The following is a 12393-nucleotide window of genomic DNA, read 5'->3' on the forward strand; positions in this document are numbered from 1 at the left end:
TTGAGATGCTTTTTCTTGTCTCATTCCTTCTTCAGTGCTAGCACAGCATGCTTTAAAATTTTTTCTCAAAAATAAACTTTGGAGCATGGTTTGATTAATAACTAGGTTTTCAGAAAACCTGTTTGCATTAGAAAGGCAAGAACCTCTAGATTTCTTACATTTCCTGCCCAAAGATGGTAAAGAGAGGGCACAGTCAGGCTCTTTCAACCTGTAGCTCTAAGACAATATGAATAATACACAAATGTTTTGCTTCCCCATATTCATTCATGGGAAACTTCTTAAAGGAAAAATCCTCACATCTATAGTAACAGATCAATTGAGTCAATTCCCCTCGCCCCTTTTACCACCAGACCCTCCAAATACGATTAAGTTCTTTCATCTCAAACATAAATTCCGCAGAGCTTTACAACCACACACAAAACAAAACAAAACAATCTGGAAACCACACTCTCCTTTCAATCTTGGGGGTAGCAGTCTGAAAAAACACACTCTTTAAAAGGTCAATAAACTATTACTCTCAGTCAAATAACCTGCCTTTCCTGCTCTTTACTACTAGATGCATGGGAAAAAAAACCTCCGTAGTTCATTTGTATCATAAGAAAAGCAAAAAGTTTAAGTAAAATGTCCTTCAGGCCAAAGCAAGTGGCTTCTGTCGCCAGGATCCAGCATACCACATCTGGAGGACCCTGGGGGTCTCCAATGTCGCCAAGGAAGCGGGGAATTTCACGTCTGCTCTGCAAAGCCAAGGACACCTCCGGCAACGTCGCTTTACCTTAATCCAGGGCTCCTTTTCTTCTGCTTCGGCTCCTGGTTTTGCTGAGCAGGGAACTCTGGACTTCAAACTCACAACACGGCAAAGAGGCTCGTAAACGCCAGACCTCAGCCCGACAGACCGGGGCTCCCCGCCCGCCTGGGGCACGCGAGCGGGCTCCTCTCTGAAGCAAGGCTAACGAAATGCACGTCTCTCCAGAGACACACACCGGAAAAAAGAACAGACTGGGGCAGGCGTTCCCACCCTCCCTCTCCCCACTGCATTTACTAGTTAAACACACCAGCAACCACTAACGGGCCAGTCCATGTTTCTGAAAAAGGAGGGGGGTATGTTTTCTTTTTTTTTTTTTAACTGCAGGTGGGGAAAGTACCATTGCTTCACATTCACCCACGCTTGTCTGCACCATTAATCTGACAGCGATTGTCCCCGGGGGCAGAGGCTTGCGTTGAAACCAGTGTCTTGTGCTTTTTAATTTCTTTCTTCGATTTGGGATGATGGAAAGGTACACGACTGAGCATAGAGATCAAATAGCCTCCTCTCCTAAGTCACTGCATTGGAGGCACATTTTATGGCATCCTTTCTGTAGGTGTAATAAAACACGGTGCAACTTGATTTTGGTTTCCACTCGTTGTTCAGAATTTTCATATTTCAGAATGTTTGTATTGAGATAAATGGGATCCCCCCCAAAACTTCACTTATGAAGCTTCCATGTTTCACACTGTTGGTACATTTTGTATCGCGTCCTTTTACTGCAGTAAAAAAAATTACTAGTTACCGACATTCCAGGCACTTTACACACCTTACCTCACTGTCCACTAAACTGTCCTGCAGAAATGCCAGATGAAGCCGCCACAGAAGGCAAAGCCACAGGCTCTGCGTATTTATGAACAGACGGAGCCGGAAACCTTCTACCACGGTGCTAGCACAGCCCCTTTTCTGTAGCCCTCCCTTAGAACTAGGGCAAGATTCTGTTATGACTCCTGTCATTTTTAACAAGACTAAAGTGATTTAGGGAAATTTTTCATGGAGATTATTTGCTCGCAAAGATCAGCTAATACATAAAAAGACCTTTGTGTGTGTGTGTAATCTCTCTAGGTTGGTTTGGAAGCGATCCCAAACACTGCTGAAGAAATGTAAGGATTTTAGCAATAGAACAGTGCTTCTAAAATGAAGAGGAAGCTACTGGATTACACATTATAATAATGACAGGGGGTTAGCGAAACTTCTAGTGCATTATCCTTCCAAGGAGTCAGAAGCCCCCATGAATGTGCTTTCACCACACCCTTTTAGGGACAGTTTCTCTAAGTGTGATCTGTAGCTCCCTGGCCCTGCCAGAATCACCCAGAGCAGGGTGACATGTTAACATGCAGATTCCTGGCCCCAGCCTGGACCCCTAGAATCTCTGGGTGAGGTCTGGTAATCTATACTTTAAATGAGATATCCGGGTGATCCTAGAACTTTGCCTCTTGTTTGGGACATTAGTAGGCAGTCCACTGTTTGTCAGAGGAGTGAAAGTGTCCCTCCTTACAAAGGAAAAAGGGAAATTCAACCATGCTCCCAGGTACAGGGTTAGAAGCACAGGAGCATAAGATCTGGGATCAGTGCCCCCCAGACTTAATCATCCTCTTCTATTCTCCCATATTTGGAGTTATCAGCTCCTCTTTCAGATTTTATTTCTATATTACCTCTATATCTTCTAGGATGGAGAGAAAGAGGATGGTTCATCTTTAAATTTGCCAAGCATATTTCCAAATGAAAAGAGCCCCAAATCACCACCAGACAGAGTCAAGAGTTTCAAGAAACTTGCCTAGTTGGGCAGCCCTTAGTGAGCAATAACGAGATGCCTTTCCTGTTGACCTGCCTTCTCTACATTCATGTGCATGTGATTATGGGAAAGAAAGTGAAGAATAAAGAATCAAAGGATGGGCTTAGGGATCTGTTTGAGGTGATGGAAATGTTCTAAAATTGGATTGGGATGATGGTTGCACAACTCTGTAAATTTACTAAGGATTCTTAAATCACACAGTTAACCAGGGTGAACTGTAAGGTATGTAAATAAAGATGTTACTAATCAAAGGGGCAGGTGGTTAGCATCTGTTCCAAAGGGACTCAGTCTATATCAAGGAGCTGATATTGGAGCTTTCACAGTCCGTAGAAGCTAAGAGGCCTCTTCATCATCATCCTAGATACTGAGAAACGCCCCATCTAGGCAAATGTGCTGGGCATTATACAGAACAATTAAACAGAAAGCACAAATCCTCCAGGAGTTTATACTTAACAGACCACACTCAGGTGGATGTGATAACAGACATTAACAGACAGGAAAAAGACACGTGGGCATGTATTTCCCACGTGAGGGAAAGGAACCAGTAATTAGTAAGTAGGGTGGTGAGAAATTTATGCCCAAAGAGTATGTGAAGGCCATGACAAAAATTCATAATGGGAAAAACAATCATTTGTCAACAAATCTTTATTTAGCAGCTGCTAGATGGCTTGTAAAAAGTATTGTAAAAGAAAATACTTGCTGGAACAATGATAGATTGAATTTATGCGCATGTGGGTGTCTAAAGTTAAGCGATTTAAGAAAATTTCAAAAGAAAAATTTCAAAAGAAAATTTCAAAAGAAAAAAATTTCAAAAGAAATTTAAGAAAATTTCTTAAGCGATTTAAGAAAAGCACGTACAACGTGCTTTGTACGTGTTGATGACTATTAACTTGTGCATCTGAAATAATCACATATTTAACTACATCAGAAAGTAAATCGGTGGGGGTGAGCCTGCCTCCTTCATTCAGATAGGAAGTTATGAGCTCATTCAATGTACTGGGCTTTTACAAAATCTTTTTCTTCATTTATAAAGGAAGAAAATGGAAAAAACATTCTTGAAGCATCGTATGTCAGGCACTGTCCCAGATGACTCATTTATAATCCGATTTAAGCCTTTAAAAGGTAAAGATTATCCATATTTTACAAATGAGGCTGCTGAGGCTTAGAGAGTTTAAGCAACTTGCTACCCATTGCTCAGCCCTAAGTGTAGGTACTATCATCAAATCCTGGTGTGTCTGGCTGTGTCAGTTCTTTCTACTAACCACTCTTCCCTCTCCCACCTTACCTAAGGCCACTTCAAGCTCCAAAATTCCTGATTCTGTCTATGTTTCCAAGATGCCTGCCTGCAGCTTTGAGGTTTGCTGCAGGGCCATGAAAATAGATGGTTTATAAACAGTTATCATTTGCAAGGCCACTCCAAAGTGTCCTTTAGGGAAAGGGATTACTGAAGCAGTTCATTTTCTCTGGGCTGGACGAGTACCAGCCCTGACCGTCACTCCTCCTGGCAAACTCTAGGCAGGTCCATCTGCTGGAATTGGCATTACATCCCTCACAAGGTGGGAAGCCATGAGGTGCAGGAAGCAAGCATGTTCAGGTGGAAAACAAAAGAGGAGGAAGCCTGTTCCTAGTAGGATAGGTAGCAGGGCAGCATCGCTGCGTGAGGCCAAGGGGACCAAATGCGCCCATCTCCCCTGGAGCAGTCATCATCTCCTGGGCCTCGTGGAAAATTTCACATCCTCACCTAGAGAAAGTGTGCCCAGAATAAAAGTTGTCCTGGTGACCTGCGGATGGTGCCACGTTTCAACGTCTACCCCCAAGTTGAACACTTGCTACAAGGGGCTAAGTGGACAAAAACATAAGGCCAAACTACAGCCGAGGTAGCTCGGACACCACCTTTTGTCTCAGCTGTCAGGAACCCAGAAGCTAGAGAAGATTTCTTGAGACCAAAGGGCTGCCCTAATGCCCACTGGAAGTACAGACCAGATTTAAGGAGAAAGGCTGGATCTGGGTGTAGAGAGCCCTTTGCCTCTCTCACCATCCACCAGATGGGCAGATCCAAGAGGGTGGCGGGCGTTTTCTAATATGCATGAATTTTCAGATGGAGAAATGCATCCAGGTGAACCCACAAAAGCCAATTAGCCTCATAATTAAATTAAAATTATGCTAGTCAGCAATGGAAAATATATTTTTCTTAATTTTTAAAGTTTACAACCTACTTACAAAAATGATTTGAAGTGGAAAACAGCACATTATAAGCACGCAATTAAACCAAACAGTCAAATGAAAACCAAAGAAACAGACAAAGTTGGAAAAAAGTGACCTAAGACGTCAGTCACAAGGGCAAATGGAGACAAATTTCTCACTCTCACATGCCTGTACCTACCCATTTCTCAAGACCCAAAGCTGACTTCTAAGAATTGACAAGAATCTCTTTTCAACCCCAGGGCATTTATTGTGTGTGCATCTCACACAACTGTGCAGCCCCAGTTATCTTTTGTGTACTGAGATACACTGTCAAAGACTGAACTCTTTCGCTGCTCCACCAAGAAATGGTCATGACAATTACCTTGAAATTCAGTGAAGGTCACCTCTGCAAGGCAGGTGAGGCACCTTGGAATCGATCCCTTAGAAGAAGGGGTATAATCATCCCTTTTCGGGTTATAGTGGTGAAGGACACATGAACAGAGCCAGGGATGGGAGCATGTGGGGAGCAGGAGGAAGAGAAAGGATGGATGCTTTGAGTCCATGAGAATGCAGACACATGAGCCTTCTGAGGCTCACATAGTGTTGGGTCCTGGAGAGGAGAAAGGACAACTCTGAGGGGTCATCACTTCTGTGCTCAGAACAGTGGCCAGACCAGAGACCCATCCCTTCACTGTACTTGTTGGTCACGCATCTTCGCAGGCTGCCTCTCGGCTGTTGGGTCCTAGCTACTTCCAAAGTTCAATACCATCACTGAGAATCACCCTCGGACTGAAGATGCTGCAACAACTTTGGGTACTCATGAGCTCTGGGCGTCCCTGGGACACTACAGGGGGTGTAATTTTGGACTCGGACACCCTATTACTTTTAGAAATGCACGCCTCATCTACCTGAGAAGAAGTCCTAAGTCTCACACCTTCTTCTGTGGCCCCCAGTGCTGGGTCATAAGCACATGCTCAGTACTTCTTGCTAATTTCTCTGGAAGAGTCACATTACCCCACTTGGTTCAGCTGTCACCCCACTGCCACATTGCACCAGCAAGAAGCTAAGCTCTCTGAAGTAGAATAACACTGAAAAACAAAACATCTTTTTTAACTTAAAATACAAAGTCTTTTCAGAATGTCATTTCCAGAGAAGAAAGCCCTTCCGTTTGTGCTGGCAGAAATGGGTGCTTTTTAAAAATAAATATCGAATCTTTACTGCCTGTGAACAGTCTTCTGCTACCCTGGCAACACATTTCCTCTTATCATTAATGTAGGACAAAGTGGATAATTTTGGGTGAATCAGATAGATTTTCCTCCAATCATTTATCATGTCGATGTGCTTCTTATGCTCTACTGGGCCAATTCCTGATCTATTCATGATGGAGGGGACAAATATTAGCACTAAGTTATTCTTTGCAAATAAGACGTTGCAACCAACACCACTGAGATATAATCCACATGCCATAAAATTCACCCTTCTAAAAAAAGGGTACCATTCAGTAGTTTTTAGTATATTCACAGACTTGTGCAACCATCACCACTATCTAATTCAAGAACATTTCATCACCCCCAAAAGAAACTCCATACCCGTTAACAGTCATTTCCCTCACCCCCACAGACACTGGGAACCACCAATAGACTTTGTCTCTACAGATTTGCCTATTGTAGGAATCATATAATAGGTGGTCTTTTGTGACTAGCTTCTTTCACTTAGCATAATATATTCAAGGTTCATCCATGCTGTAGCAGGTATCAGGGACTTACTCCTTTTTACTGCTGAATAATATTCCATTGTATGGATAGCCCACATCTTGCCTAACTCATATTTAAGATGAGGCCATTTTTGCAGTTTATCGTTAAGCTGTATTTTAAATGAGGAAAGGTGACCGGTGTCCCTATATTGGAACTGCCTCCCAGGCTCTTCTTGACTCTCCACTGAGCTTTGGGGAGTCCTAGACCAGAGCTCGGTGAAGAAAGCATGCTCCCTCACTTGAGACGGCACCATCCATCCACAGTATTCTCCATGGGCCATGCCAGGTGCCCCTGTAGAGCCTCCAGCTGAGTAAAGGAGACAAGGGAGAATGAGGCATGACGGTGTGGAAATACAACAGACTCTACGAGCAGGGTCCCTGACCTTCGGTGACATTTTACATGGGTAAAAAGGAAACCAAACAAGCAGCAAATGTTTACTGTCCTGAAAATAGATATAACAGGGCCACTAATGAGGTACTTTCCCCATTTCACCAGGAATGGTAAATTTTGGTCCTTCTGTAAGTTATTTTGGGAGGCAAATCAATTACTTGTTTTCTGCAATGATTACTGCCAGATAGATCACGAAGCAGCATGTGTGTACGTGTGTGTTCCTATCTTCTGAGAACTGAGAGACCTGGCTTCTAATTGGGTTCTGTTACCAATCAGCCCCCAGGTCTCTGGCCCTCAGCAGCCTCATCTGTAGATGGAGGTCAGTAGTAACTGCTTTCATCACTTTACAGGCCTGTTGTGAGGATCAAATATTTATGAGATCATTTGTAAATGTTAAATATATCATACAAAAGCAGGCTATTGTGGTGGTTCACTGTCCACTGGGGCAGAGACCATCTCAACCAAGACTTCAAATATTACTTGATTCTTCTCCTTTCCCTCATCCTCAAATATATTTGGGTCCACAGTTAAGTGGAAGGAGGCATGAATTCCTGGGAGTGCAGTGAGAATGAAATTATTTTTCTGCACGAACACAGTTTATTAGTCTTGCTTGCATTTATATGACATACACAGAACAAGAAAGGGGGGACTTCACCATTCAGTCTGTCTTTGCAAATTACATCTTCAATGGTGACAGAAAGATTATCTGCCATGCAAGTGCCCTGGGACAGCCTATGTTCCCTCTCACTAGGTAACAGTTTAGCCCAGAACAAGATCTACTCATTGTTTGTGGCTGTTACAGCAGAACATGCTTAAAATACCTACAGCAAAAGGAAGGAAGGGGACAAGGGCCTCTAATTTATAACATGAATTAGTTTCACAGGAGCATCATAAACATTTGTCCTTGGGCTTTATGGAAAAGGAGTTGTAATCAAAAAGTAAAAACAAAACAAGGTAAAACAAAACAAAGCCATCGGTTTTAATCCCTCGGAGAATCAAGGGAAAGGATTTGCTGACTCATGTTGTGATTCCATTTCCTACACTGCAGGGGTAGAGCAGGAGGGGTCTAAAGCCAGTCTAAGTCCTGTCTTTTCATCCAAGGCTTCCAAGTTAATAGATAAAGACAGGACAGTGTTGCCATAGGTAATGAATGGAATGGCACTAAGGAGGCTGGAGGATTGGCCCTGGGCCACATTTGAGGGTCTCTCTCTTACATCGCGAGGCATTCAAATTATAACAGACCCTGTCATACATTCTTCCCAGGAGAGCACAAGTGGCACGGTAAACACCCCACCACAGAAAGACGTGGGCTACCAGCCCTTCTGGAAAGACAAGAGGATTGATTTCCTGGGTGTGGCGACCTGAGGAAGGCCAGGGAAAGACTAGGAGCCCCGCCCTCCGCTGGGAGGAATGCAGACACACCACGGGCCTTTGTCTCTGGGGCCAGAGCACACAGGAGGCTGGGCACACAGCCGGCCAGGTGGCTGCTGAGGGCGGCACTGTCTGCAGAGCCAGCCAACCCTAAGAGCCCTGGTCTTTTTTGTTTGTTTGTTTCTTCAACTTTTATACTCATGTTATTATTTTTTTACATCTTTATTGGAGTATAATTGCTTTACAATGGTGTGTTAGTTTCTGCTTTATAACAAAGTGAATCAGTTATACATATACATATGTTCCCACATCTCTTCCCTCTTGCGTCTCCCTCCCTCCCACCCTTCCTATCCCACCCCTCTAGGTGGTCACAAGGCACCGAGCTGATCTCCCTGTGCTATGCGGCTGCTTCCCACTAGCTCTCTATTTTACGTTTGGTAGAGAGCCCTGGTCTTGAAGGAATCTGGGAGTGCTCAGTGAACACTGAGCTCCCTGGGGGAAGGGAGTTGTGCAAGAGAACAGACTAAGAGAAGTCAAGTCCAGCCTCGGTCTGCAGATGGGACAGCCCAGGACAGGGAAGGGGGCCGACATGGGACGGGCCCTTTTCCTTTACCCTCCAGACTTCTGTGTCTAGTTTGACATTGGCTTTTTTTTTTTCTGTACTGCATTCATTTTGCAACTATTTTATTGTTGCTCTCTTTCTTGGGAAAATTGGAAGGTAACAACCTGAACCCAGGAAAGGAAGTTTGTTGGAGTCAGAGATCTCCTGGGACCATCCACCAAAGACGGAAGGAAATTCATACCAAAGGGATGTCCCCAGCATGTACTGACATCTGTGACCTAAGTCTGAAGTCTCACATCATGTCCTGTTACCACTAAGCTGCTAAAGCAGAAGGGAGCAGGGTAGGGGGAGGGAAGGGAAGTAAGTACCAGGAGCAGGAAGGCTGCTTCCGAGAAGAGTTTAGAGGTGGAGATGGAGATAGAAGGCTACTGGCAAACTCCAGTGTCTCACACGAATCTGCTTCTGGACTTCTTAGTTAGGAGGGAGGTTGTAAACATCTTCAGAACGTTCCTGAATTTCTAGGTTAATTAGCATAAGCTCTAAAATATGTGCCACTTATAGCAAGATGTCTCTCAAAAACAAAACTGGGGCTTCCCTGATGGCGCAGTGGTTGAGAGTCTGCCTGCCAATGCAAGGGACACAGGTTCGTGCCCTGGTCCGGGAAGATCCCACATGCTGTGGAGCAGCTGGGCCCGTGAGCCATGGCCGCTGGGCCTGCGCGTCCGGAGCCTGTGCTCCGCAACGGGAGAGGCCACAACAGTGAGAGGCCCGCGTACCGCATAAAAAAACCCAAAAAACTGAAAGCAAGCTCATGACAAATAAAACTACAATCCGAGGGTAGGCCATATGCTGAGTGTTATAGGCCAGTTTCCAGAAAATCTCTCCAGAAAAAAAAGAACTGCTGGCTCTGACCCCTTAGGTCTAAGACATGAGAATTACAGAACTCAGATCCTTAGAACCAAAGTAACTTTAGGAGTCAAGTGGTCCAAGTCTTGGATTTACATATATATTTTTAATGCTTGTATTTAAAGAAAAAACTGAGGCTCAAATTAATTGAGTGAGTTGCCCAAGGTCACAAGCTGTGAGTTCCAGATCCAAGAGTAAATCCCTGATTTCCCATCCCCTCGAGCCCTGTTCATTAAAACACATGAAGCTCTCCTCCCCACTCCCTCAAGCCAACGGAATGGGTAGAGTTTATGATATTAAGGAATAACGGAGAGAGAAGTTTAGAACAGGGTAGAGTTTCAGAGGTTACATGCCACTCCTTTTTACCTGTGAAGTGAAGATAGTCTCAAAGAGGCTAAATGATCTGTTCAAAATTACTCAGGAATCAGTGACGTAGCTGAGCCTGGAGCTTCTTGATCATTGTCCGGGACCCTTCTCCTTCTCAGAGCTCCCTCCAGTGTCTGGTGGTATCTCAGGTAAAACCACACCCAGAGAAGTGGCCTTAGGACACCTCCGATGCTCAGCAAGGGTTCAATTAAAACCACACCAGAGCTCCGGCCTTCACCAGGATGATACTTGCATAATTTCCCAGGTTTACTGGACTGGTGGCCCCCCCAAAGATATATCCACGTCAAATCTCTGGAACCTGTGAATGTTTGGAAAAAGGGTCTTTACAGATGTAATTAAGCTAAGGATCTTGAGAGGAGGGAATCATCCTGAATGATCCAGGGGGACCTCAAATCCAATGACAAGTGACCTTCTAAAAGAAAGGCAGAGGGAGGTTTGACACAGAGAGGAGAGGACACAGAGGGGAAGGCTCTGTGGAGATGGAGACAGGGATGAGGGTTATGTAGCCACAGCCACTAGGAGCTGGAAGAGGCAGGGAAGGATCCTCCCCTGGCCTTTGGAGGGAGCACAGCCCCTGCAAGCACCTCAGTTTGGGACTTCTGGCCTCCAGAACTGTGAGACAATAAGTTTCTGCGGTTTTAAGCCACCACTGTTACAAAAGACACAGGCAATTAATAATACATTTATAATCTCTATGGATAAAATCAATCAGAAACATAACCACAAAAAATCAAAGATCACAGAATGGATAGGCAAACTGTGGTACATCCATACAATGGAATATTATTCAGCCTGAAAAAGGAAGGAAATACTGTCACATGCTGCAACACGGATGAACCTCGAGGACATTATACTAAGTGAAATAAGCCCATCGGTGGAAAACACAAATACTGTATGATTCCACCTATATGAGATACTCAGAGTAGTCAAATTCATAGAGACAGAAAGTAGAGTGGCCACCGCCAAGGACTGTGGGGAGAGGGGAACGGGGAGTCACTGTTTAATAAGAACGGATTTCAAAGTCATAAAGCGTTATGGAGATGGATGGTGGTGACGGTTGCACAACGTTAGGAATCTATGTAATACTCTGAACTATACACTTAAAAATGGTTAAGATGGTACATTTTATGTTATGTGGATTTTACCATAATTTTAAAAACAGAAAAAAAAAAACCAAACCCCCAAAAGCAAGGATTACAGTATTTACAACAAATCCAGAATCATCATGCTTTACCTACAGTGGGTCAGAGAGTAAAAGGCAGAGGGAGGAGGGCAGAGTTTTGTGCTGGGAACCCAGCCAGGTTGACTCACGAGCTGTCACATGTCAGCTGCTCACTGTACAGGACATTTTTCTACATCACACACCCATCTGAGGGGGATGGCACACCCACTGGGTGGGTCTTGAATCTGCCCGGAACCCCACTGCAACCTGCTCCCAGAAGCCCCACCTCGGCGGGTCTGTGTGGAAAGCGTCCCAGGCTTCGTCCTCATCCATGGCCCTCATGGAGGCCTGAAGTCAATGGGGTGAGGGGCCCTTGCAGCCCCTGCAAACGCTGGAATACTCGGGTCTCCAGGGAGAAACCAGAGTAAGCAGATGTGTCCTCAAAACAGCATGCTGTTGCATCTAGTTCTACTGTAGAGATTCCTTCCTACAGCTGTTGAACTAAATCTGAAGATAATCAACACCCCTCACCAGCCCTTCTGCCTCCCCAACTCTTTTGGGGGATCACAGTCCCACATGTGGCCTGAGGAGACAGCTGCTTCCATCCACGCTGTCTACAAATGTGGTGCTCAAGCTGGGGGCTGCGTTCACTGTCTTCCCGCCTCTCTTGCTATAGCTAAACATCTTGGAAATAAGTTCTGGTGTTTTAGTTATTTGTTTATTATTGAATTAGAATCGACATACAATATTCTATTAGTTTTAGTACAACATAGTGATTCGGTATTTTTACACATGGTTCGTCACAGTAAGTCTACATTCCATCTTGTTTTAAGATGAAATTTCCTAATTGTTCCCAACTCTATGGGTTTATTTCAGACCTGTGCAGCAGATCAAACTTGGGAAGCCAAGGAAATGCTGTAAGGCCCCACTCAGGGCTCCTCACTCTGTGGAGGGACGAGGGACACATTCAGAGGACAGGCGAGGACTACTGTACTTTGTGTCTTGGGATGAGACGGCTGGACTTTAAGCTACCCCCTGGATGGGTCACACGCATCTTCTCCAATAGCTTTCCTAGGGATG

The 12393-nt window shown here is 44.6% G+C and overlaps 1 protein-coding gene across 4 annotated transcripts in view; it reads right to left on the reverse strand.

The window, feature by feature from the left end:
* Nucleotides 1–12393, reverse strand: part of ABLIM1 (actin binding LIM protein 1) — a 227776-nt gene that overhangs the window by 84575 nt on the left and 130808 nt on the right. Inside the window, exon 1 of one of the 4 annotated variants that reach the window (XM_060127223.1) lies at nt 773–934. The exons of the other annotated variants lie outside the window; for them this stretch is intronic. The gene's annotated coding sequence lies outside the window, so the exon portion shown is untranslated. Of the gene's footprint in view, nt 1–772; nt 935–12393 lie in introns of those variants that run through there. 4 annotated transcript variants of the gene reach the window in all.

The sequence above is a fragment of the Lagenorhynchus albirostris genome, chromosome 16, assembly GCF_949774975.1.
Source record: "Lagenorhynchus albirostris chromosome 16, mLagAlb1.1, whole genome shotgun sequence".
NCBI classification, from domain to species: domain Eukaryota; kingdom Metazoa; phylum Chordata; class Mammalia; order Artiodactyla; family Delphinidae; genus Lagenorhynchus; species Lagenorhynchus albirostris.